At 48.4% G+C, this 21,666-nt stretch overlaps 1 protein-coding gene across 1 annotated transcript in view; it reads right to left on the reverse strand.

Annotated features, from left to right (window-relative positions):
• Nucleotides 1-20,685, reverse strand: part of PDZD2 (PDZ domain containing 2) — a 412,595-nt gene extending 391,910 nt beyond the window's left edge. Inside the window, 1 exon segment of the mRNA XM_070357681.1 lies at nt 20,358-20,685. The gene's annotated coding sequence lies outside the window, so the exon portion shown is untranslated.
• Between the last annotated feature and the right edge of the window lie 981 nt (nt 20,686-21,666).

Below are 21,666 nucleotides of genomic sequence, written 5' to 3' on the forward strand. Positions count from 1 at the left end.
CCACGAAAGGAGTGGGAGCAGAGACGCTGGAGAACAGTGCTTCATAAAGGAGATGCTGGCCAAACAACTGAAGCACTGAAACCTCTCCACTGGATCTGGATGTAGAGGCCCATCAACTGTCACCAGGGACTTTCAATGGAGCGTCGGGAATGGAAACCAGATTGCATGGTCCATTGAGGGATCAATGAGAGCTGAAAGAAGTGAAAACAGCCAACACAGACCAAATCTTCAGATAATTTGACCGTTAAGGATATAAAGGCAGAGAGGACTTAATTAAAGAGGGGTGAGGTTTGCACATGGCAGAGAGGAAAGGCTTTTAGGCAGGGGGAGGGTAAAGACAGAGGGGAAAGAGTAGGCTGATTAAGCATGATCGTTAAGCTGAATCTGAGGGAAACGTTCAATAAAAGGAGGGAAATTCTCTCAGGCAAGAAGGAAAGCGCACAGGTCGGAGGTGGACAGATTGTAAGTGAGGGAGCAAGACTGAGGGAATTTTCATGGATTCTCTCTGTGAAGAAAACATTAAGGTCCCCAGCTTGAAGGGAGAGAGAAGGTCTCTAGGTAGGAGTTTGAGGGGGAGGGGTAGTCCAGGCAGTGGGGGGAACGGCAGGGAAGGCTGATGGGGGTCCTGTGAGACTGTCCACCTGCCTGCTGGCCTAGGAGGACGATGAGTTCAGAGGCCTTTATCCCACAGCTGCGCCAATCAAAACAGATAGTGGTTTTTTTTCTCTTTCTCAGAAATTCTCAGCAATCAGGACACAGGGGCAGGAACTGACAGTGATTGAACTTATTTGGTGCGAGGATTTGGGGTGGTGAGGACAGCAAAAGGAAAGGAGTTGGAGAGTTTAGAGTATTGGGAAAGGAGTGTGTGAGGCGATGGTCCACAGGGGCATGGGATTAAAGGGAAAGGACTTGGAAGGCACCATCATCTTTCCTGAAAATCTCTCTCACCAACTTTCGAATCTTGGACCCTTGCTTCTGAATATGTCACTTTACACCACGTGCTGCCCAGAACGGTGCACAATAGTCTAGATGTGTGGGACCAGAGCAGAGGGTCCACACTGTTTCTGACCCCATCTGGGATTTACATTTATTTAATAGTCACATCAGAGTTTTGATGCACACTGACCATCCAGTCAAACAAACTGCCTAAATCTTTTACAAAAAGATCGTTATTACAGCAGATTCCTGACTGTCCTGTAATAAATGCAGTTGGCTTTTCAGACCACAGTGAAGGACCTTCACTTGAGCCCTTGGCTGATCTTGCAAAAGGTGGCCTATCCTATATGTCACTTTAGATTCTGATTCCGGTGTGAAACGAGGTCACTGTGCTTCTGGGATCTGGGTCATGAGCAAATGGGATAAATGTGTCATCTGCACCTTTATTCAAGTCATCGATAAAAACATTGAACAGCAGCAGGATAAATCCAATGGCAGAACTGTGTCAGACTCTCACTGCTAGAGCCCTCTCTCTGGATGGACATCAATCCATCAACCTCTTTGCACGGGCATTTAGCCAGTCAGCTACAAATCACCACATCACGCAACTGTCCAGTCCATGTTCCTCCATCTTGCCCACAAAGATATCACAAGGGACCATCCAAACACCTTGTTGAAAAGTCCAGATTCGTTATGTCAACACTTTTCCCATGATGTACCAATCTAGTAACCTTATCCCCACTGGATAAAAACACAATGCCCTTTTTTTTTTTGCTGTGTCTTATACACCTAATACCAGATGGAAATCACTTTATGACATTTTACAGCTTTATAACATTTCCTGTCTCACCATGACATCACTTTCCCCCAATCCTAGGGCTTCAAAAGGCCACAAAGGTTAAGACCTTAGTTTCTAAACCTTCCTTCTACTCACATAGATCCGGTTACCTGATCTCCCAGCCTGCTGAAATGAAGAATGTTAGCCTGAGAATGAGGCTCTAATAGAAAAGTCACCATTTCAAACAGAGAGAGAAGGGCTCCACACGGTGCCATCCTTTGCCTTGTCTCAGAGCTGCCAGCCAGCAGTTCCCAAAAGCTAGCTTAAATTTATTTCCTTGAATCTGATTTTGAAAATAAAGGCAAATGCGATTATATCTGAGCTTTCTTGGGTATGTCATTTTCAACCAGGGTACTGCGATCCTAGATTCTAAATCTTACAAGCTACGTATTTGGTTATGAGATGAGAAAGATACAGACCAATAATGTGTGCTGTGCTGCACTAAGTCACTTCAGTCATGCCCAATTCTTTGCAACCCTATGGACCATAGCCCACCAGGCTCTTCTGTCCATGGGATTTCCCAGGTAAGAATACTGGAGTGGGTCACCGCACCTGTGGCTCAGATGGTAAAGAATTTGCTTGCAATGCAGGAGGCCCAGGTTCAATCCCTGGGCCAGGAAGATCCCCTGGAGAAGGAAATGGCAACTCACTCCAGTATTCTTGTCTGGAAAATCCCATGGACAAAGGAGCCTGGTGGGCTACAGTCCATGGGGCTGCAAGAGGCGGACAGGACTTAGCAACTAACACTCCTCCAAGGGATCTTCCTGATCCAGGGATTGAACCCACATCTCTTCTGTCTCTTGCATTGGCAGGGGGTTCTTTACCACTAGTGCCACCTGGAAAGCCCACAGATCAACATAACCCAGAGTTGAAAAATGCCAGAGTGCTTATGAAGGGTACAGTCCCTACTTACATCAAGAGTGACAGGCTATCCCCTTGGCAATGCTCCTTGGAAGTTGCCGATACATTTAAAAAGGATAGTGCTGGGGATACAGAGATGAGAGTATGGCCAAGAGCCTGAGAGAGTTCACAGCCTAGCCTGGGAGGGCTAACACCAAAGAAAGACACTTTCACCTAAAGACTCACCAACCAGGGCAGCATGTGCTAGATGCCAAGAGAACATGCCAGGCAGCCTGTGCGCCAGACGTTCTGGGAGAGACTGCCAGCTGGAGGGTGAGGAGAAACACTCTTCAGAGGGAAGGAGACTTAGCCTGTGTCTTACATGATGGACAGAATCTAGGCAAGGGGTTGCGGGGCTTTCTGGGTGTGGGGGTGTGAAAAATGCATAGTCCATGCAGACAAAAGGAATTAAGCTGGATCCAAATTCCCTCTCACTTTTCAAATATATTCATGGGGCAGTGGTTCCAGGATTGCTGAGGATACCAGTATCAGAATATACTCAAGTTCCTTCTATAAACTGGCATAGTATTTGCATGTAACCCATGCACATTCTTCCTTATACTTTAAATCGTCTCTGTGTGCTGTGTACTTAGTTGCTCAGTTGTGTCCGACTCTTTGTGACCCCATGGACTGTAGCCCACCAGGCTCCTCGGTCCATGGGGATTCCCCAAGCAGGAATACTGGAGTGGGTAGCCATGCCTTCCTCCAGGGGATCCTCCCAACCCAGGGATCAAACCCAGGTCTCCCGGATTGCAGGCAGATTCTTTACTGTCTGAGCCACCAGGGAAGCCCAAATCATCTCTAGACTGCTTATAATACCTAATACAGTGTAAATGGTTATAAGTATAATATATATACTGACAAATTCAAGTTTTGTTTTTTTGAGCTTTCTGGAATTTTCCATCAGCTATGGACTGAATCTGCACACACAGAACCCACAGATACATGGATGGCAATAGCTGACAGTATAAAGAGAAAAGTCCAGTGGGGAAATTAACACAGAAAACACTTAATTCGGCAAGAGGGGGGTTTGTGCCTCCAGGCGAAAGTCAGCAAGGTCATGCAGGGATGAATGTCCACTACATTCCCTCTAAGAAGATGCTCTGATGAAATTTTTACACATAGCACAAACTTCATTAAAATCATCCCCTGAAATTTAGGTCTGGAGACTAATGGACTTTCTAAGAATGAACAACTTATGCCGAGCTCCACATCGGAATGACTCGGGGAGGGTTCAGAAAATATCAGTGCTGGTGCTCATCCCACCAATTATATCAGAATCCTCAGGGGCATCAATATTTAAATGAAAAATACCCGTGGTTCTACCTCATTCCCTCAACAGATTGCTTCCTGAGTGCCTGCTGTATGCCAAGCCTTGTTCTCACTGTTGAAGATATGAGTGAATCACATAGGCTCCCCCCTTCAGAAAAATAGCCTCATAAATTTTTCATTGCAGCGGTGCAGAGAAGGCAGAAAAGCAAATTGAGTCAGTAAAATATATGTTTAAAAACTGACAAGGTGCAAAGGAGAAAATAAAGCTGAGAAGGGGGATATGAAATCTCAGGCTGGGGCAGGGTGGCACAAAGACTTCACTGAAGGCAACATTTGAATCGAGACCTGAAGGAAGCAGCAAGTCAGCGATGTGAAAGAAGAACATGTCAGAAAGAGGGAACAGCAGGTGTGGTGACCCTGAGGCAGAGGTGTGCCAGGGTGGTGCGGGGCTTGAGCAGAGAGGGAATCAGGGAGGAAGGGAAGGGCCTGGTAGGTTAAGTAGTGAGTTTGGCTTTTACTCTGAGAAGTTTGAACAGAGCACTAATTTGATCTGATTTGTATTTTGAATCTGGAACCACTTGGCTGTTCTGCTGAGACTCCGCCATATGGTGAAATGGAAGAGGTAAAAATTGAGCAGCGCCTAAAAGAGCCCACTTGAGAGATGAGGAACCAGGGATGAAGAGAGGCGATGAGGGACGGTCAGATTCTGGGTATATGTTGAAGGATTAACTGAAGACAAAGTATCTGGAAGGGGAAGGGATGGGAATCAGAAACTTACTTTTAGACGTTAAAGTCTGAGATGACTATTATCAGAGGTGTCAAGTAGGTAATACTATATGCAGGTGGCACGAGATGGAGATACAGTAGTGTGAATTCTTGGCTGATGGATGGTATTTAAAGCCATGAGAATGACTGACACCACAGACAGTAATCACAGAAAGAAAAGACAAGTGCAAATAATGAGTGCTGGGCCCTTCAGCAGTGAGAGATCAGGGAGAAGAAGAAGGCAGTCAAGAAGATGGGGAAGGAATGCTGGCTGGTGAGTGAGGAGGAAGGTCTATACAGTATGGTATGCAGAGAGCCAAGGAAAGGATGTCTTTCAAGGATAAAGCAGGGATGAACCGTATGTATCATCAAATGCTTTGAAGGAGCAAGGGGAAGGCTGAGAATTAGCCCTTAGATTTAGCAATGTAGACGTCACTAGCAACCTTGATAAGAGCAGCTTGGGATGCACAGCAAGGAGGTGAATCACTTCTCTAGGAGGTCATGTTCTTGAACACAGCTTAAAACACACTGAATGCCTTCCTTCCCTGATAGAATGTAAGCGTTTAGCACATAGTAGGTCTGTATCTTATTTACTGAAGAAATGCCTCAGGGCTGTACAAGTGCAATGTTCATGAAATCACCTAAAATGATCAGTGTATAAAGTGGAAGTCTTTTCATTTGGAAAAATGTGAAGGAAAGATAACTCTCAACACACTTACATCAGAAGATTCATCTTCCCCTACATCGTAAATCATAACTAGCATGCCTCAGACTTGCTAGCTCTGCTACTAGGTGATAAATTTCTGAAGGGCAGGGCCGTTTCAGGCTTCAGGGATCTTCATGGATTAGCTGTAGGTATGACCTGAAATATATATTCCAGATTCTTCTCCCCACTCAGACATGCTGATCTGACACCAGTTTCATTCATTTAAAAAAATCTTCATGAAGGATATACAACAGGCCTGAGTCACAGCATCAAACAGGACGTGGCTTTGCCTGGAAGAACTTTCCAGTCTAGTTTCTGACCCACTGCTGACATCAACTCAAGAAGTGGTTCTGGTTTCACTTTGGACTGCAGTTCATATTCCCAGCCACAGATGATAGAGCATAACGTAACATCACCCAGATTTACATAGGCCTAGAAATATACCCAGAGAAGGCGATGGCACCCCACTCCAGTACTCTTGCCTGGAAAATCCCATGGACAGAGGAGCCTGGTAGGCTGCAATCCACGGGGTCGCGAAGAGTTGGACACGACTGAGCGACTTCACTTTCACTTTTCACTTTCCTGCATTGGAGAAGGAAATGGCAACCCACTCCAGTGTTCCGTAGAGAATCCCAGGGACGGGGGAGCCTGGTGGGCTGCCGTCTATGGGGTTGCACAGAGTCGGACACGACTGAAGCGACTTAGCAGCAGCAGCAGAAATATATCCAGGAGTAAATATGCCTAAGGGGTTCTTAGCCAGTTCCAAGTCTCCACCAAAAGCAGGGTTCAGGAAGCTCACCATGTTCCTGAAGTAATGGTGTCTCCATTGTTTCTCCTCCACCCCCAAAGTTAGTTAAATAATTTGATGGGATTGGTAATTCTAACAACCTGAATTTTATTTATTTTTATCCCCCATGCATTGAATATGAAGTGTTTATATCTTTCTGTACGTGTATTACTAAATAAATACTTGTTGTATGAAAAAGGAGGGAAAAAGTTGATTTGCAGCAGTGAGGACGAAGTACAAACTCTAGGAGAGAACAGAGCATCATTGACCATATTACCTCCTTCAAATGTCCGCTGAGCTTTCATAGTCTTCAGTGGTTTTATGGGAAGCTACCTACATTCTATCTGCTCAACCACCGTTAGCAAAGTTTACATGCTGGGTCAAGAGGAAGCTGGGGAGTAGCAGTTGAGAAAGAGTTAGGAAAAATAATAAGACCGACTATCCTAGAGTGCAGGTTCCAGCATGGATTTCAACCTATGGAAATGAGAGCTGTGGTGGGTGGTGCTATTCCACTCCAAAGAGCACACACAGTTGTACCTGGGCTCCATTGTGACTACCCATCTGCCTGTTAGCACAGTGAGCAGCTCCTCTTTGGTTTATGATTAAAATAAAGGAGACTGCTAATGAGTGACAGTTTACACGCACAACCCTCCGGGCAAAGTTCTGGTTACCATAACAAATCCCACTCATGACAGCAGTGGCAAAGCGCATGACGTATCAAATGGCTAGAGTTCTGCTTCCCTGCAGGAAGGCAGCTATATTTGCCAAATACACTCATCAGCCACTATAGTCCTTTCTACAAATAAAAGCCCAACCTACATCTGTGGGTCTTGGCCATCCTCACAATTACGATTTGCCTGAAAGAGTAGCTTTTTGTCTGATGTTTACTTATCGGGATGCTGATGTAATTCTCAAGATGGAACTTACTTTTAAAAGGAGGTCCAAGAGCAGGGAAGGAAATAAATAGCTGCTTTCTCATTTCTCCCAGTCTGCACGATTGGCAGAAGTTCCTCTGAGCCCCACATCCTGGCAAGAATACATCCTTTGGCCTCTTCCATGACTGGCCCAAAACTGGTAACAGCGAAATAGACCAGTGTTTTAGCAAGACCCAATGCAGAGGGTCTTGCTATCAAGCAATCAAAAACCAGGGTCCATGCTCTCATCCTAAGGCTTTATCTACTGGAGGAGACAGGGAGACAGAAAAAAACAAACTACAGAAAGGTATATGAAAGGAAGACCAGGAGGAGGATGATCTCAGGGCTTCTTGTGAAGGCAAACAAATTCCACCTTTGCATTCTCCCTACAAAGAGGATCAGGATGCAACCTGGTCATCTCTGCCTTTCCTGTAAGCATTCAAGGAAAAGGGTTTAAACCATTAATTCTCCAGATGGATCTGAAAATGTCTTGAGCCTAAATTCCTAAGTGGAGAAAAAAAGAAATGAACTTCTTAACCGCTCAAGCTTAAGCCCCAGGGCCAACTTTTCAGGGAAATAATATATTGAGAATCTAAGTAAGTATATTTCCTCCCTGTGTTTTAACAATCTGTGTCCTGGGTTTCTGAGTAGAAAAATGAATTAGAAAACTCAGAGTTTGTAGAGATCCTAGGCAGTCCCTGCTTCTCAGAGACCTGGTGGAATAATGGATAAGAACATGGGCTTAGGAGACAAGAGAGATTTGGGTTCAAATTCTTGTTCCAGCTCTTAACAGATATGCAACTCCAGGCAAGCAATTTAAACTTTCTAAGCCTACTTTTCATCATCTGGAACATAAGGATAACTGGGATCAGTGTCTGGAATATAATAATTGCTTTATTTGTACAACCAGCTATTTACTGAGGGCCTACTGTATACCAGGCAATGTTGTTAGCACTGGAGGTACAGCGAAAAGCACAATGTCCCTGCTTTGATGGAATTTACATCCCAACAGGTGAGATTAAATAATAAGCAAATAGAAAAACTTTATTTCTAATGAAACAAGAGTAACATGATACAGCATCTGGGGGATGGGGCCATTTTAGATTATATGATTGCGGAGAAGAAGGCCTCTGAAGGTTTGGAGGAAGAAGCTTCCAGAAAGGGGTAAGGCCCTCCTCTGGGATAGAGCCTGCTCTGTTCCAAAAAGGACAGTGTGTCTGGGCATAGACAGTGAGAGCACTGGGTGGGAACACAGGAAGTCACCTGAGAGGCAGGTGGGAGAAAAGGACCTGAATTATATTCAAATGGCAATGAGAAAACCCCTGGCTGAAGCTGCAGAGTGACTTGACTTGACTTGTGTGTTGAGAGGCCCTTCTGGCTGCTCTGAGAAGAAAGGACTAGGGGTCAAGAGTCCTCTTCTGGGGAGGCCCAGTTAGAGGACCGCGGCAGCAGGGCTCCAGGGCCCAAGGGGCAGCGGCTTCAAGTTGGAGACTGCCGTGGAAGGTGGGAGCAGGAGGTGGATTCTGGGGGAAGGCCCACAGGACTCACACACTGACCTATTGAGTGTGAGGCAGACAGAAGAAAAAGGGGTGGCTTCTAGTTGAGGGAATGAGCCCACAAGGGGACGGTGGTGCTGTTTACTAAGAGGGGCGAAGGGAAGAACTGGCCTGAAGGAAAATCTCAAGGCTTCCATTTCAGTCCTGTTAGGTCTGAACCACCCATTCTCTACCCATGTGGGGATATCAAGCTGGCAGTGAGCATGTGGGTCTGGAAGTCAGTGAGCTAGAGACATACATTTGGGAGGCAACATCACACAGATGGTAGATGAGATCTCCCCAGAAGGGAGAATAACTAGAGAAAAGGACCCAAGGTCAAGTTTGAGGCAACAGCATAAAAAATGATTATTTGTTGATGTTGGTATAATTCTCATTATGCTGGGAAGTAGAGTGTTGATCAGTTACTATTATCAGCATCTTTTTACCCATCCACCCATCCTGCTATCCATTCATACCATAAACAATCAGAGGAGCACATTTACTGAGAGGCAGGGATGACAGATGGTTCCCCAGCTTATAATGGTTCAACTTACAATTTTTCAACTTTCAGTTCAGTTCAGTCGCTTAGTCGTGTCTGACTCTTTGTGACCCCATGGACTGCAGCATGCCAGGCCTCCCTGTCCATCACCAACTCCCTGAGTTTACTCAAACTCATGTCCATTGAGTTGGAGATGCCATCGAACCTTCTCATCCTCTGTTGTGCCCTTCTCCTCCTGCCTTCAATCTTTCCCAGCATCAGGGTCTTTTAAAATGAGTCAGCTCTTTGCATCAGGTGGCCAAAATACTGGAGTTTCAGCTTCAACATCAATCCATCCAATGAACACCCAGGACTGATCTCCTTTAGGATGGACTGGTTGGATATCCTTGCAGTCCAAGGAACTCTCAAGAGTCTTCTCCAACACCACAGTTCAAAAGCATCAATTCTTCGGCGCTCAGCTTTCTTTATTGTTCAACTCTCACATCCATACATGACCACTGGAAAAACCATAGCCTTGACTAGATGGACTTTTGTTGACAAAGTAATGTCTCTGCTTTTTAATATGCTATCTAGGTTGATCATAACTTTCCTTCCAAGGAGGAACTGTCTTTTAATTTCATGGCTGCAATGATCTGCAGTGATTTTGGAGCCCCAAAAAATAAAGTCTGCCACTGTTTCCACTGTTTCCCCATCTATTTGCCATGAAGCGATGGGACCGGATGCCATGATCTTAGGTCTTAGTTTTCAACTTTATGATGGTACAAAAGTGATACCCAGTCAGTGGAAACCACACTTCGAATTTTAATCTTTTCCTAGGCTAGCGATAAGCTGTTATGACACTCCCTGGAGATGCTGGGCAGAGGCAGTGAGCTGCAGCTCCCAGTCAGCCATGCCATCACCAAGGTAAACAACCAATACAACCATTCTGCACCCTTGTAACCATTCTACTTTCAGTACAGGATTCGATAAATTATATGAGGTGTTCAACACTTCAAATAAAATAGGTTTGCATTAGATGAATTTGCCCAGCTTTAGGCTAATGCAAGTGTTCTGAGCACATTTAAGGTATGCTAGGCTAAGCTGTGATGTTTGGTAAGTTGGGTGCATTGAATACATTTTTGACTTATGGTATTTACAATTTACAATATTACTATGATGAGTGTATTACAATATGTAACCGTATTTGTATTACAGGGGCTTCCCTTGTAGCTCAGTGAGTAAAGAATCCACCTGCAATGTGGGAGACTGGGGTTCAATCCCTGGGTCGGGAAGATCCCTGGAGAAGGAAATGGCAAGCCACTCCAGTATTCTTGCCTGGGAAATCCCACGGACAGAGGAGCCTGGTGGACTACAGTCTATAGGGTCGCAAGAGTTGGACATGACTGAACCACCACTACCACATTGTAGGTCAAGGAAGATCTGTAGTTCAAGAACACAAGCTCTAGAGCCAGACTGCTCTACTCAAATCCTGGTTCCACAAACTCCTGTAACCTTGGAGAATGTGGCTAACCACAATACTCCATCTGCAAAAGGGCACATAGTGGGTTAAATGGTGACTTTGAAAAAAACATGTTCATGCCCTGGTACCTGTGAATATGACCTTATTTGCAGATATAATTAAATTAAGGATCTTGAGATGAGATCATCCTGAATTATCCGGGTGGCCCAAAATCCAATGACAAGTGTCCTTATAGGAGACATGTGAGACAAAGACATGCAGACATAAGAGAAAACACGATTGCACAGAGCAGAAGGTGATGTGAACAGAGATGGAGACAGGAGTGGACCCGCCACAGGGGTGCTGACAGCTCCCAGAAGCCGGAAGAGACCAAGAAGGCTCCTCCCCGAGAGCCTCCAGAGGGAGCATGGCCCTGCTGACACCTGACTCCAGACTTCTGACCCCCAGAACCATGAGAGAATAAACTTCTGTTGTTCTAAGCCACCAAGTTTGTGGTCATTTCTCACAGCAGCCTTAGGAAACAAACATGGGGATGATAACAGCATGAACCTCATCGGATGGTTATGAGAAGGAAATGAATTAATACGTTTAAAAGTGTCTAGAACTGTGCCTGCCAACTAGGAAACGTTCAAACAACGTTCATTTAGCCCCATGTACTGAATATTGTGTTGGATCCTGAGGGCTTCCCTGGTGGCTCAGACGGTAAAGAATCCGCCTGCAGTACCGGAGACCTGGGTTCCATCCCTGGGTTGGGAAGGTCCCCTGGAGGAGGGCATGGCAACCCACTCTGATATTCTTGCCCGGGGAAATCCACAGGCAGAGGAGCCTGGAGGGCCACAGTCTATGGGGTCACAAAGAGTCAGACACGACTGAGTGACTAACACTGAGGAGTGCGGATTCAGAAGAGTATGAAGAAAGGGGCCAATCATCTCCCAAGACCCTCAAGAGATAGACTGTGTCCAGGATGCTGAGCAGGTGAGGGGCCAGAAGGTGAGAAGGGTGCTCAGGTACCGTGGGTGATTCCTGGGTGCCCGTGCCCGAACGCTGCTCCCCAGCCATCACCATAATGAAATCTAAGCCTCACATCTGCTCAGATTTGAAAGATGAGTAGCAGATCCAGAGAGGGGTTAATGCAATCCTTTCCGGCACCTTCCACCCCCCGAGCCATCTCACTGCCTGCTCTCTCATGAGAATCCATGCTGATGGGGACACTTGGAGCATATTTTCTGGGGACAGCTGTCTCTTCTGTCAGCCTAATGATACTGGGAATAACGGTGACCAGGGCGGGGCTGGAGTGGAGAGTGGGCAGCAGACAACTTGAGGAAAGTGATGCCAAAATTATACGCTGAGTGATTTTGTAATAATATTTGCACGGTGTGTTAGCTTTAGAAGTTAATTTTCTTCACCAAGAGACCCATATAGCACACCCTAGTTTTACCCCAATCTCTATAAAATACACTGTGTCAAAAAGGGGGGTTGGGGAATCCAAGTGAAACACAGCTGAAATCAGACATTCTATAAGTGTCCATTGGCCAACACGCCAAAATGTAAAGAGTTTGTTGACATCTGGCTTTATTAAAATTGGCTCCATCCTCATCTTCATGGGTGTAAAAAAAGAAATGCTCAAACACCAGAAGAGATTTTGTAATTATATGTGATCACCTGCATTGCAAATATAAGCAGGGTCAGGAACCACTTAATATTCTTTAGAGGTAAGAGCATTACCGGGTGTTCAAACTTGTTTACACCAACCCCAGACAGCACGGCTAACAGAGAAAGGGTCTTGTGGAATACCGAAATTCCAACAACATTCCAAGCTTCATAAATAGGACAAGCACGTTCTCATTAGAAGGCATCTACAGAGTGCTGGAGGGCTTCCCTGATGGCTCAGTTGGGAAAGAATCTGCCTGCAATGCAGGAGACCCCTGTTCTATTGCTGGGTTGGGAAGATCCGCTGGAGAAGGGATATGCTACCCACTCTAGTATTCTTAGGTTTCCTTTGTGGCTCAGCATATGAAGAATCTGCCTGCAATAAGGGAGACTTGGGTTCGATCCCTGGGTTGGGAAGATCCCCTGGGGAAGGGAAAGGCTACCCACTCACTCCAGTATTCTGGCCTGGAGAATTCCGTGGACTGTATAGTCCATGGGGTTGCAAAGAGTCGGACACGACTGAGCGACTTTCACAGAGCACTGGGGGTTTCCCAGGTGGCACTAGTGGTAAAGAACTCGCCTGCCAATGCAGGAGACGTAAAGAGACATGGGTTTGATCTCTGGGTTGGGCAGATCTCCTGGAGGAGGGCATGGCAACCCACTCCAGTATTCTTGCCTGGAGAATCCCAAGTATAGAGGAGCCTGGCAGGCTCCATAGGGTCGCAAAGAGTCAGACATGACTGAGTGACTTAGTATGCATGCATGCACACATGCAGAGCACTAGCCTTTGCTCAAAGGGACAAAAGAGCCAGTGTTTATTCCATCTTCCTCCCTAGATATCCCCAGCAGCTCATCAGGGGTGACAGCAGCCAGACAGGGTCCCCAGGGAGCCAGCCTCCCAGGCACTGTCTCTCTTCCCACTACCTGCCTCTAGATGCCCAGAGGCCTCCCCCCGTCAGGCCGTCTAGTGCCCCCACCCTCTACTGAGAACATCCTGATCCAAAATTACCCTTCCTCCCAGCCTCCTCCCAGCAGAGCTTGTATTCTTGCAGTGAGCAGGTCTCAGCCTGGGAGAGGGCTTTGGGTTTCAAGGCTCTTAAGTATGGGAGGAATCTTCTCTGCACTGCATCTGTGCATCTTGATGTTTAGCAAAGCAGGATGATGAACCCTTGGAAGCCAGAGTGTATGTGTTTTAACTCAAACAATTGAGTTAAGGTGGCAGTGTTAGCTAAGGTCAAGTGCAGGCAAGGCCAAGTGCTAGAGGTATCAGATGCTGATAAAAAGGGAGACCATGAGTAGCTCATCCAAATCTACTTCTACTCCTGCCAAAGTCCTCCAGGGCCGCAGTCTGGAGCTTCATTCTATTAAGGGCCACACATACATCACAAAAGCCCCTCTTCAGGAGGCTGCTCAAATGCCACGGGTCCATTCTGCAATGTGTTAAATTTACTTCCACCTGATGGCAAGGGATTAGATTAGGTTCCTTCAGGGATTTGCAAATCCTTCAGGGTATGTGTTTTTTTTTTATAATCCTCATGTGGATAGCTAAGCATTTCAGGCTGCTTAAGGCAACAAAACTTTCCCTCTCTCTCTGCTATTATTTCATTTAAAGCCGCGACGTGGATGTGGGCAAAATGAGTCCTCTTTTTTCCCCAAACCCTGCTTCTCCCAAACCCCTTTGCATGTTACAGTGTTCGATGAGCCACATAAACACTTTAAAACCTACAAGCAAATAATCTAAGAATAACTCAATCAGCCAGATGTTCCATGCTTGCTGGTTTCATCAGACTGCTTCATAAAGAGAGTTAATTCTGAAGTTTCTGATTCTCTGCGAGTCACCAGTCTCAGCAAGAGACCAGTCACCATTCACTCAGTGTATTTGTGTAGGTAATACGTGCACCCCAAAGCCAGCGGCTCTCAAAATGGGGACTGTTTCCCAGCCCCAGTGAGAATGTGGGGAGGCGAAGACGTTATTGGCATTGGAGAGAGGGCCCAGCCAGGGGCAGGCCTCTTCCCAGAGCTGGAAAGACTTAAAAGACAAATGTGTCTTCTCCGCACACTTAGTGCCTCAACAAGCCAGCTCTCGACTCGGCCGCCTTATCAGACCACAAAGGGCCTCTTCAACTATTGAGTTCTCAAACCGTAAATGCTCCCAGTGTTTTCCTGAACACATTTGTAAATAGAATGCTGAGCTCTTTAAATCAGGGGCCATTCAAATCTAAATCAGATGCCCTACCTGGTTCAAATCCTGTCTCTGCCCAGAGCTGCAGAACCCTGGGGGAAATGTATTCTTTCCCAAGACCAGCCTTTTTTTCCATTTCTAGAAGATGGTTATTATAAAGATCAAGGATGGAAAAGTTTTAAATGCCATAAAAGGATCTATCATTTTATGTGGAACCTATGCATAAGTCTAATTGACAACATAATCTAGATACAGACTATCCAGTTGGAAAAATATATCAAGGATAATCTGAGTACATATTTTTATACTTCTCTTTCCTTAAAAAACATTCTGCACATTTTCCCCAAATATCATTTAATTTGGCACACATCTATTGAGTAATTCCTAAATCAAGTTAAGCGCTCCTTAGCCTCCCCTCCTTATGAAGGAGTGAGAATATTTACCTAATCTTTCTAAGTATAACAAAGAGCCATTAATAAAACCAAGGGGGTACACAGACTGTGACTTCCTCCTCACTCACCTGCATCTTGCCATTGAAAGATGATGGTTCCCAGACTGAGCAATTTAGACTGTGATTCTAGCCCTGTGTAGTCTGCTAGTCGCTAAGTCATGTGCAAATCTTTGTCACCCTGTGGACTGCAGCCCACCAGGCTCCTCTGTCCACGGAATTCTCCAGGCAAGAATACTGGAAAGGGTTGCCATTCCCTTCTCTAGGGGATCTTCCCCACCCATGCATCAAACCCAGGTCTACTGCATTGCAGGCAGATTCTTTAACGTCTGAGCCACCAGGGAAGCCCCCATGTGATTCTAGCTCTGGTTGTACTGAAATGAGGTGAGTTCTCTGTTTTTCTGGGCCTCAGGTTCCCGGAATGCAGGAATTAGCAAATCTGATAGTACTGCCCCTTCCAGAAACCACTGAGGAGAGGAAAGACCCTCCAGGATCCCCCTGGTTTGGGCCCTGCCAACTTCACCATCGCATCAGAGAGGGTATGATAACATCTTTCATCCAGAGAAAAAGAAAGCTCCTGTTGGGTCTACTAAACAGTCCTGTCTCTGCATTCAACTGGGCTGTCATTGACTCTGGCGAGAGGTTTATCCATTTCTCAACACACCCTCATTGGGACCCAAGACATCCCAGGAGTTATCACTGAGACACAAGCATATCTCAGTATCTCTTTTTACTCCTCCTAAGAATAACCCTGAAAAATAGCTCTTCTACCAACTTTGCACATGAAGAAACTGCGGCTCCAAAATTTCAAAACATCTGGCCAGTAAGAGGTTCCAGCCAGTTCTCTGACCCCAATTCCACACTCCGGCCTTTCCCTCTGGGCTGCCTTTGCACAGGAGCCAGGTTCATCCCCTGTCAAAGTGGCCTGCCCCCCAAGCTCCCAGCCTGACACAGTGCCCTCCTGGCTGTCGGCAGGCATCCCTGCTCTTTTACCAAGGCTGACACTCCCCTTCGCTGCGGTGCAGGCGCCTCCAGAACCTCACCCCACCTCTGCTCCCCTCCTACCTTCCAGGGAAGGCAGATGGCAGCTCTTTCTCTGCACCTGCTCCTGACACTTCTGGCCTCTTCCTTCCCAAAGACTCCATTTCTTGACTCCATTCTTTCCCACTTCTCTTTTGTTTACTAAACACGCCTGGGGACTCTCCTGAATAAAGCTTCCCTTAAACCTCAAACCTTAACACCTCCTCCAACTAGTCTCCTGTTATTTTCAACTGGCATGCTTCTGGATTCAGCGTCTATGCTCCCCACTTCCACTGTCTTGGCAACCACTCCATCCTTCATCCCTTGCAAGCTGGCTACCATGGACACCCCTCACATATGCTGTTCTCAGTCTCTGTCGATGGCTGATTCCCATCATCCTCCTGAGACGCTGGCCTTCTTACACATTCCTGCCTGCACCTGTCCGCCCACTCTCCTCAGGAGGCTGCCTGCCGAGCATCCTACTTGATAGTTTGGACACATTTCTGAGGGCAGAAGAAAGAGGTTAAAAACTGTCAAGTCTCCAAGTCTGTCCTGTTAATGGGATTCAGCCTCTCCTTGGGCTTGCTCCTGACCTTTTGTGGGTTTGTTTTCTTCAGGATATTTCTCCTTGTGGAAGATGCAGAAAGAGGAACCTGGGGCCACCTTCCAACAGGAATACCCCCCCTTCCTCCCACCATAGTCTGAGTCACTTGGGCCCACATGATCTAGGCCAGTGAGCATGCACAGTCTGCGTTACCTTGTGCAGCCCACTAGTTCTGGAACTTTCAAGCCAGGCTTGGGACAACAGCCTACAGTACAATCAGCTGGCACAATGGAGTTGCAGGCAGGCAGTATCTGGAGTGTAGACTCTGTCTTTCTCCTTGTCCAACCTGAGCAAATTGGGTGGGTGACTGACTGGTCTAGGCCTTTTCTGGGCATGGATAGGATAAGGTTCTAAAGAAACAGGTCCAGGACTTCCCTGATGGTCTGGTGGTTAGGACTCCATGCTTCCAAAGCAGGGGGCACAGTTTCGATCCCTGGTTGGGGAACTAAGACCCCACATGCCATGCAGTGTGGCCAAAAGCAAAAAAAAGGAACAGGCCCGGGCAGCATGATGAATATGCAAAGGGGGCTCTGTAGAGCGATGGACCAAAGGCAGGACTGCTTTACGTCTCCTGGGAGAGGGAGAGGCAGAGAATTCACACTTGGAGCTGGATCTTGAAAAATAAGAACTGTTCATCAGGAGGACCAGGGGAGAAAGGATATTCCAGGACCTCAGTCTCCCGCTACCACCCAGGACAGCAGCCTACAGGCTGAGAGGAGGACAGGTCAGGAGCACTACTGCATGTGTGCGTGTGGGGGACATGGCAGGAGCGAAGTCTGAAGATGGGCAGAGGACTGGGACTTCGTCCCACGGGTCCTGGGAGCCATGGATGGGTTTTACACGTAGAGGCCATCAGTAGACCTTTGCGACTGATTAAATGTGGGAGAAGTCAAGAGGGAAAAGTCTGAAGGGATTTCTCCAGGTTTCTGGTTTGCTGACTGTTAAAACTCTAAACCCCTCCACTTCAGCCAACTGTGTATTCTGCCCCTCACCTGCAGGTGAGGTCTGTTTCTTCTTCACTCCCAGGCTAAGTGGTGCCCATACTCCAAGCCCATCACTGATGAGCCTTTCCTTTCTTCCAAGCCCACTGCCACCCACCAGCTCAGACCGCCAATATATTCTGCCCCCCGTCTTATTACCAGAAGCTCACCCAGCTCCTCACCTCTCACTTCTCCCCAGTCCCAATTCTTCCTGCAAGAGAGCAAACTAATCTCCTAGAGCACATAGCTCCTCCATTAAGCTTGTCAGATCCCCTCAGTCAAAATGGTTTATTTCTCCACCATCCTCCCAAAATGTTCCATCAGGATCATTCTTCAGGCACTTTGTTCATTAGATCATCCCTTTATCCCTTCACCCAATAAACATAGGTTGTCTATACATGACACATGGACACGGGTTTGCATAGAGCTCTCAGTGTACATCTCACATCTCCTGACACGTTGAAGCTCTGATAGCAAGGAGGGCACCTCTGTCACCTACGCACGTCCCCAGGAACCTCTAAGCCCCTGTGCACAGCAAACCACAGGTACTCCAAAAATGGCTGAACTGAATGGAGAAATTATTGTGTTTCCTTAAAGAGTAAACTGACTTCAGTGCCTGCAAAATCAATTTCAATGATAGAGATTTAAAGCAGAATTCAGTATTTTTCCAGGATCATATTAACTATGTTAGTTAATTCAGTCACTTCATAACTATGTATGTTAGTGTCAGTTGCTTCAATCATGTCCACCTCTTTGTGACTCCGTGGACCACAGCCCACCAGGCTCCTCTGTCCATGGGGATTCTCCAGCCAAGAATACTAGAGTGGGTTGGCATGCCCTCCTCCAGGGGATCTTCTTGACCCAGGATTGAAGCCACATCTCCTGTGTGTCTCCTGCCCTGCAGGTGGATTCTTTACCTCTGAGCCAGGGCAGCCCTAACTATGTTAAAGTACATTTCTGCACTTTACATGGGGCTTCCCTGGTGGCTCAGAAGGTAAAGCATCTGCCCGCAATGTGGGAGACCTGTGTTCGATCCCTGGGTCGGGAAGATCCCCTGGAGAAGGAAATGGCAACCCACTCCAGTACTCTTGCCTGGAAAATCCCACGGACGGAGGAACCTGGTAGGCTACAGTCCACGGGGTTGCAAAGAGTCCAACACTACTGAGGGACTTCACTTTCATTTTATGTACTTTACATGGTTCTGATTCTTCCTTTCTCAGCACCTGCCACTCCCTTACTCCTACATCTGGCTCTGCACTCCGCACCGCCCCCACACTGTGGTTATTAGTGGAGTAGCAGGTTTGGGGCCCATTCTAGTGGAAGAAGGAATTGAGGAAGCTAAAACTACCACTTCCAGGCAACGGTATGTTATGGGACACTCTATTCTGCCCCTAAAAGCAGATGTCTTACACCACATCTGCCAGCCGGTTCCTACTCGACCCCCACTCAGAAGTCACAGACCAGAAAAGCTAACCCTAGTGTAGGTAGAAAACCAGGTCCCTAGAGCCTAAGTTCAGAGCAGACTGAGTTGGGGAGGCCTCACTGGAGAAGGACCAACAGCACGGAAGGTCCAGCGGGGGCTCTTGTAAAAGCAGACCCAGAATATGAGTTCCTGCAACCACCTCCATCATGATGTGTCAAGAAAAACATATCCATACAAAGCGCTTGGCCTCTGTGAAAGGCTCAGTCATGTCTGACTCTTTGCGACCCCACGGACTGTAGACCGCCTGGCTCCTCTGTCCATGGAATTCTCCAGGCAAGAATACTGGAGTGGGATGCCATTCCCTTCTCCAGAGGATCTTCCAGACCCAGGGATCAAACCCAGGTCTCCCGCATTGCAGGCAGAATTTTTTTTCCCATCTGAGCCACCAGGGAACCCCATGGTGGCTCAGATGGTAAGAGGCAAGAGCCTGCGCAAGCTGCAAGAAGCTGCTCCTTTCCCCAGCACTCCTCCACCTCCAGTCCCAGGGCACGTCTGCAGCTGTGGAATGCCCTCATGCCTGCCATTCCAGCCTGTGCCAGACCTTGTCCTCTTCACACTCCAGTATCCCCTTATCAAGGTCTTGGCACAGATCAGGGCTGCTGAGGACAAGCTTCTGGCAACTCCAGCCAGGGACCCTAGACCCTCCCGCACCCAATTCAGCACAGCAGGAGGACAACCAGCCCAAAGATCTAAAACCTCAACACACACTGGAGAGCAAGGGAGAGAGAAAAGAGGAGAAAGAAGGCCAGGTTTGCGGAGGACCTGGACTTCAGGGGGAGAGAAGGCCCAGCAGGATTTTCCCAACTGCAGTTCCCCATCTCTCTGGCAGACACCAGTACCTCCCAAAGATGCCCTTGCTCTTCGCGCGCCCTGCCCTGGCGCCGCGTGTCTCTTCTCCAGGCAGGAAGGGGGCAAGAGATGAGTAGGCGCGGGAGGTGCTCAGGTGCTGCCTTGATCCCCAAGGCAGAACCTGAGGCCAGAGCACCTGAGTACCTCCGCCCGAGAGGAGACCTGGCGATGGCCGGGGGATGGGGATCCAGGGCGCGCGCCCGGGCAGGGGCTTCAGGCCCTGTCCTGAATGTGGCCGGCAGTGCGTCTCGGGTTGTCCCCGCTGTCCCCAGACCGTTCCGTCCGGCCCTCTTCCCGCGGCCGCGTCCTCCCTGCCCCCGGCCGGATGAACCCGGAGTTTGCACCGCCCAGTGTGGGACCGGGGTTCCGCGCCCCTACTCATCGCCTCCCTGGGGCTGGGATTCCGGCACCTGGATTTGTCACTAAACTTTCCTGGGCGCACGAGGTTTCGGGGGTACCAAGCCTCACCTCCCCCCACCCCCACCCACCCAAAGCCCCACGTCCCGGCCGCAGCGGGACGGTCGCCTCACCTGCACGCGGCTCGGCGGAGGCTGCTCCTCGCGCGTCCGGACCCAGGCGCCGCCCGGTGGGTCCCCACGCCGCTGCCGCCGCCGCTGCCACCGCCGGTGCCACTGCCGCGCCTGCCGAGAGCCGCCGCGCCGCGGCTCGCCCGCAACCACGGGAGGCGCAATCCCGGGCGCCCCCGGCCCGGCGCGTCCCCGGCCCGGCGGGTTCCCGCCGCAGCCACCTCCCGCGCCCCGCTGCCCGGGGCCGCACGCACCGGCGCCGAGAGCCCGCTCCTAGCCCGGCTGTCCCAGCTGCGCGGCGCTGGGGCTCTGCCGAGCCTCCTGGATGGGCGGGGATTCCCTCCCTCTGGTAGATTCGAGGGGCGGGAACTCCCTTCCTGGAGTGACAGGGACGGGGGGCGGGGATTCCCCTGCAGGAATGACCAAGTGGGCGGGGATTCCCCCGAGCCCCGCACTCCTGCCGGCAGAGAGTCCCTGCGGGTGAATTCGGAGCCCCCCCGGGCGCTGGCTTCGGAAATCTGGGTATCCTGGGGAGGAAAGGATGGAGCGAGATGGCAGCTCAGAATTTCCAGATGGCGGGGCTTGGGGCGCCATCTAGGTGGAAGAGCGGGAGCTAGGGGACTGGAAGTGGCCTTTGCACAGCACTTTACACGGCACTGAGAGAAATGCCATGCGCTGTATAATACAAAAATGGGGCAGAGAGGCCAAAGGAGACGGGAGGTGGGGGGGGAAGGACTAAGCCACCCCAAGCCACCCTTGGCCTCTGGTCTTTGGGATACCAAAGTTAATTTAACACTCGTAATAAGAATTTCAAGAATTTCAGAGGAACCCCTTGGCACCTCAGAGCTGCTTAATCCCCCAGTTAAACCACTCAAAGAAATCCTCAAAGTCCCGTGGCCCCGGGGTGGTGGTCATGTTGAGTAGGGCCAAGAGTCCTTGCTGAGTGAGTTATGAGTGACGGTTAATGCCCGCCGCCCTCGGCCTTGTTCCAGGTCACTCCAGGAACAGAAGCCTCTGGCTTTTCGGATTCCTCATTCTCGTGGATTTTCAGGAAGGCCTTCAAATATTTTTTGGTTCTTTTTTTGTCATCCTTGTCATTCTGCCTACCACAGGGAGAGGGTGATAAGAACATAATAGGGAGACTGCATAGCTCTGCAAATTAAGCTCCCTTAAGAGGAAAAAGCTGGTCTTTTTCAAGTGCTAGCAGATAAGAGTAAAAACATATGAAAAATTACAAAACCTGGGATAATGAATAGTTGAGTAATGCTTTTGACATTTTCTGCAGAGCAGTAATTGGAATCTTTGCTTTGGG

Source organism: Bos mutus, chromosome 20 (genome assembly GCF_027580195.1).
Source record: "Bos mutus isolate GX-2022 chromosome 20, NWIPB_WYAK_1.1, whole genome shotgun sequence".
NCBI classification, from domain to species: Eukaryota; Metazoa; Chordata; class Mammalia; order Artiodactyla; family Bovidae; genus Bos; species Bos mutus.